Source organism: Zingiber officinale, chromosome 6B (genome assembly GCF_018446385.1).
Source record: "Zingiber officinale cultivar Zhangliang chromosome 6B, Zo_v1.1, whole genome shotgun sequence".
In the NCBI taxonomy this organism is placed as follows: Eukaryota; Viridiplantae; Streptophyta; class Magnoliopsida; order Zingiberales; family Zingiberaceae; genus Zingiber; species Zingiber officinale.
Window position 1 is genome coordinate 115329581 of NC_055996.1, and position 6279 is coordinate 115335859.

A 6279-nucleotide genomic window follows, 5' to 3' on the forward strand; every position below is an offset into this window, starting at 1 on the left:
TACTCGTGATAGTACTCGGGTGCATTCTCAGTTCGTCACGAATAATCAGTGCTTGGTTGTGTACGTGGTTTTACCATTGTATCCTGAAAAACAAACGACCCATGAGAACCTTGAAGCACAGCCGAAGGTGGAATAAATATATTTTAAGGAAACTACGTTGAACCCAGGTCTCAATATCTTAGTCAGCGAATTCTTTTTCCTATCCGGTGATCGACTCCTAATTTTGCTACGCATTACATCAACTCTGCAACTCGGATCACCGGAAGCTCTGCAAAACCAGTCTTGCTGGCAGCCTGAGATTATCCACTCAGGTCATCTCAATAGATAAGTTAGAATTGATTTTATATAATTTCAATTCTGTAATTTTCCCAATATCTCTGGCAACAGATTATCTTACAATCTTAAAATAGACTCGAGTTCTATTGAGATGGTCACAGAACAAAGTGTTGAAATGCAACAAACTCAACATCTTAAGGCCCTCTCTACCCCGATTAGAATTATGCCAATCAACTATGGGGAAATACTAGAGAAGTTCACTGGAGTGAACTTCAAGAGGTGACAACAGAAGATGTTCTTCTACTTGACTACACTCAATTTGGCTCAATTCTAGACCGAGGACTCTTCCAAGTGTACTGAGGATGTTGATGCGCAGACTATCAGTGCAGTGGAGGCATGGACTCATTCTGAGTTTCTTTACCGAAACTACATCATCAACTGCCTTACCGACTCACCGTACGCTATGTATAGCATGAAGAGAATGACTAAGGAGTTGTGGGAGTCCTTGGACAAGAAGTACAAGACAGAGGATGTAGGGGCTAAAAAGTTCATCGTGGGTCGATTCCTGGACTACAAGATGGTTGACTCCAAGACGGTGATCAGCCAAGTTCAGGAGCTTTAAGTGATCTTTCACGAGATCTACTCAGAAGGGATGGTTCTAAATGAAATCATCTAGATGGCTGCTTTATTGAGTTTGAGAAGTTGCCTCCAGGCTGGAAGGACATCAAGAACTACCTGAAGTACAAGCAAAAGGAGATAGATGTGGAAGAACTGATTGTTAGACTTCGCATTGAAGAAGACAACAAGAGTTCAGAGAAAAATCTATTCTCTCAAGCTATTGTAAAAACCAACATGGTTGAGCATGATCAAAATTCGAAGCGGAAGAACCCAAAAACTTCCAAGATGGGACCCAGATAAGGCATTAAGAAATTCTCTAGGAGTGCTTCAACTGTGGTCGAGCTGGTCACAAATCTTCAGAATGCAAAAAGCCAAAGAAGAAGCAAGAGGCGATCCTGAACGAGGACTAGAAATGGATGATCTCTATGCTATCGTCTCTGAACTAAACTTAGTCGGTTCAAACCCGCAGTAATGGTAGAACGATACTAGAGCCACCAGACATGTCTGCTGCAATAAGGACTTGCTCCACAACTTTGAAGAAGTCAATGGAGACAAGATGTTCATGAGGAACTTGTTGGGATGTATACTAAAAGCCTAGCTTTTGGTATAAACATTTATTTAGAAATAAGAATCACATTGGTCAAATGTCTACATTTATGATAAATGTAGTTGTTCAATTAATTTATATTGTAGATAACATGGTGTGTGGTGTCACACACAGAAGATCATGTTATCGGTTCCTTAAAAATTATAAACAGTAGCTCACGACCAAGATGGAAAGGAACAAACCATTAGAAGATCGTAGTGTAATTAGGTATTAGTTTATCTTAACTATATAATTACACTAGTACACTTAGAGTGCATTGAGTAGGACCATTTGAGGTCGTTTCTTTTATACTGACTTTATAAAGGAACAAAGACCTCAGTAGGTGACTAGTCCAAGGATCCATACCTACTCATGCACCCTCCACTAATAAAACCCTCCTTTTCAGTAACTACTGAAGGCGGAGAAGCCCTACAAGTTCACACTACAAGAAGAAGGGGAAAGTATACAAAATACAAGCACAAAGCTTACAATGAGTACAAGAAAACCCTAACCCTAGCTTTCTTCCTCTTGCAATAGATCCGCCTCTTGACTTGGAAGAACCTCCAAGAACTTCAAGAACGGGCGTGGAGAGCTCTGTGGAGTCGCTGGTGAAGATCTGAGGTCTGTCGTGGAAGCGATGCCGAAGGAAATGAACGCCTGCGGCTTAAATCGATGCTAACGGTCGAATCCCGATCGATTGGAATGCTCCAATCGATCGGGGAGGCTTTGGATCGATCCACGGATCGATCCAGAGCGCCTATGTGCTTTCTGGAATAGCCTGGATCGATCGGTGGATCGATCCAGGGCTTATCGCGCATAAACAGCAGCTCCCAATCGATCCACTGATCGATTGGGACCTCTGGATCGATCCACCGATCGATCCAGAGAGGTTATGTTCGTGGGGACTCACCGGATCGATCGGTCGATCGATCCAGATCTGTTGGATCGATCCACTGATCGATCCAGATCTGCTGGATCAATCAGCTGATCAATCCAAATCTGCTGGATCAATCGGCTAATCAATTCAGATCTGCTGGATCAATCGGCTGATCAATCCAGATATTGGTTTTTGCCCAAAACCAAGTCCAAATCCCCCTAAACCAACATCTAGTCAACCATGACTTGTTGGTACATAAGACCTAGCATCCGGTCACCCTTGACCAGCTAGGACTCTCTCACCAAGTGTCTGGTCAATCCCTTTGACCCACTTGGACTTTTCTCTTCTTGCCAAGTATCCGGTCAATCCCTTTGACCTACTTGGACTCTCACCAGATGTCTGGTCAACCTTGACCCATCTGGATTTCTCCTGCCAGGCTTCACTCACCAGGACTTTTCCAATTGCCTAGCTTCACTCACTAGGTCTTTCACCTGGCTTCACTCACCAGAATTTTCCTCCTGCCTAGCTTCACTCACTAGGACTTCCTTCTGCCTGACTTCACTCACCAGGACTTCCTCCTGCCTGACTTCACTCACCAGGACTTCCTCCTGCCTGGCTTCACTCGCCAGGACTTCCTCCTACCTGGCTTCACTCACCAGGACTTCCTCCTGCCTGGCTTCACTCACCAGGACTTTCACCTAGCTTCACTCACTAGGATTTTCCTTCTGCCTAGCTTCACTCACTAGGACTTCCTCCTGCCTGGCTTCACTCACCAAGTCTTTCACCTGGCTTCACTCACCAGAATTTTCTTCTGCCTGGATTCACTCACCAGGACTTTCAGTCAAGTATCCGGTCAACCTTGACCTACTTGACTTTCCTTCACAATCTTAACTGGTCAACTTTGACCAAACGGGAATTGTATCAACAATCTCCCCAAATGAACAACTGCACCTGCATTGTCCATATCATCTAAACCCAATATATTGTCAAACATCGAAACTCAAACCAAGACTCAGGCTTGGTTAACCAGGTCAACCTTGACCTAGGGAATATTGCACCAACAGCATGAAGGCCACTGGCAGCGCATAGATAGTCCCTTGTGGCAGACCGAATAATGATGGTGTCCAATCAGATGACTTAGGGCAGCAGTCTCTTCAACAAGAGCGGGGGTCGAAGTCTCAACTCGTTCGGCGGACCGCACCACCGAGGATGCGGAGCGTGATGAAGGCTTCGCCCGACGACCCCTCAACTTGAACGACTGGAAGACGTTCGGAGGGAGGTTGCGATCCACCAGCCGCTCCACCACTAGGCGTCCGACTGGCTACCCCTCTGCTCGCTAAGACTGGAGTCACTTCACTCTTGTTTTGTGAGTCTTCTTGAGAGTTGACCAGCTGTAGACCGCAGCTCTCCAACTCCTCCACAGCTATCGCATTGATCGCGACATCCGCAAGTTTGACCTTGTCGGTCCGACGCGCACGTAGCATGACTTCGACTGTAAAAGAGGAAGAAAAATCAGTTAGAATCAAAGGAAGGAGTGAAGAAGTTGCATACCTAGGCTGGACGAAGCCGAGTGCAGATTCGACTCAGGCCGAAAATGTAGAGGACACCCTTCAATAGCAATTTGTTGATGACATACTTCTGACCGGCCAACATTGAAGCTAGGTTGAGGTAGTCCAATCGGCTCTTGTGCAGTTTCAAGGGAGGCTGACTCGCCACTTCTAGCTGTCAGTGGGTCGGGAAGTCTGGCCGTTCGAAAAGATGTACAAAAAAGAAGTATTCCCTCTAATACTTGTTGGAGGTCGACATTTTGTCAAAGAAAACTAAGCCTACTTGGGTTTGGAAAAGAAAAGTCCCTAGCTTAGACAATTTCGGATAATAAAAATAGTGGAAAATTTAGGGAGTGAGAGGAATATCGTGCAAACGGAACAGAACAACTACCCTGCACAACAGCCGAAAGGAGTTCAACCCTATTTGATGAAGGGAGATGCGAAAGTATTTGCAAACGACGGGAAATGAGGGATGAATAGGAAACTGTAGACTGGCGATAAACTGATCCCTAAAGAAGGTAAAATAGCCAAGCAGCGAAGAGTTTGGCCGATCAGAAGGAGAAGAAAGAACAATTTTGTATCCACAAGGAAACTCAAATGCGACGGTTAGACTCTTAGCATCGTCGGTGTCAAACCTGGACTCAGTAGAGGTGTACCAAAGTCCAGGGATGCCAACAGGCGGCTGTGAGGAACTCACCATCACAAATAAAATACAAAGGTAGTGAAAGGATGCAAGAGGAAGGAAGATGACCGAATATCACCGAAACACAGAAAGAAACACCGAAAAACTCGAAGACAGATGCGATTGGAAGGAAGCTTATTAGAAAAAGGTCGCCAGAGGAGCAGGAAAGGAGGAATGTCGCCGGAGCATAGACTGAGTTACTGCCGAAGAGCTCGAAGACGAAGATGCGAAGGAGGAGGAGGCGACGCGCGCAGGCTTATAAGCCTCGGGGTCGGCCGATCGGAGCCGTCCGATCTAGGTCACGAAAACTCAGGTAGAGATCGGGCCATTGAATTTGAAGCGTCAAACGTCACATCGCCAACAGATATCTGCATGTCACGTCATGCGTGTGACGACAGCGGGCGGGACACGTGACGCCTCGCCATAGCCCGACATTTAATGAGGACAATTAAGGAGGCATGAAATCTCACTCAGCCATTATGAGCCGGTATTTGCACGATCTCCCAGAAATATGGCTGACGTAAGTCCGGATCGCACTCACCCAAAGAAGCCCAAGAAAAGATTTCCAAGTATGGATGTTCATTGTGCCAATCGGCTTAAGGGAGTAGACCTATGGCTGAGCGATAATCTTCAACAGGCTGACCGGTAGAGAGTGGTCACATAGCCAACCATTGAGCCATGTTAGTCCGATCAGAAATCAAAGAGTGTCGAAGCCAATCGGGTGGAAAGCTTCACAGACAATTTTGTCCAGTCAGTCGGACTTGCAGCCTTCTTTAACTAGACTTGAGGGGGAGGCATGTGATGCGGTGATAAGGAGGGGTCCCACCCCGCGGAGGATATCAGCCACGGTGAAGGTCAAAGTCAAGGCGGTCAACTCGTAGATAGCATCGGGCGATCGGGCGAGCATGCCCCGACCGGGGGGAGAAGGTATCGGTCTGATCCCGCCTTCGACACGAGGAGGTGTCAAATGATCAACGCTCAATGGAGTATTGGACGCCGGACGGAGGAGGAGACGATGTGTAGAAGCCGAGCCGAGCGGCTACCCCGCTCGACTAAGCAGCAAAACTCGACATTGGCAGAGCAGAACTTCGACCGAACAGACATGACACAAGCACAAGGGAATTACGGGCAAGCGGACAAGACACAAGCACAAGAGAGTTACAATCGAGTGGACGAGACACAGGAATAGCGAAGTTACAACTAAGCGGACGTGACACAAGCACAGGGAAGTTACGATCGAGCGGACGATACACAAGCACAGGGGAGTTATGGCTGAGCCGACGAGACACAGAAATAACGGAGTTATGATCGAGCGGACACACACATTGGAGTAGCGAAGTTCCGACCGAGCGGATGGGACACAGGAGTAGCGAAATTCCGGCCGAGTGGCCAACCCGCTTGGCATAGTAGTATACTCCCTCTGATATCCATCGACATCTTTTTAGGAGTTAGTGTCGCTGACACTGATCATGGATAACCGGAAGATCGTACGACGGAAGCTTCCACTGTCATTTCAAAGATATCCCTGGTCTATTAATTAAGGTATTATGTCAGAGACACTTTACAGACAAATCCTTTCAGAGAAAATTTGGGGAAGCGTGCCAACCTCGGGGAGCGTGCACGTGCGCTACATGAACTCTATATAAAGGGGGTCCAAGCATCGGCGGAGGTAGACAATGCGTGATAGACACTG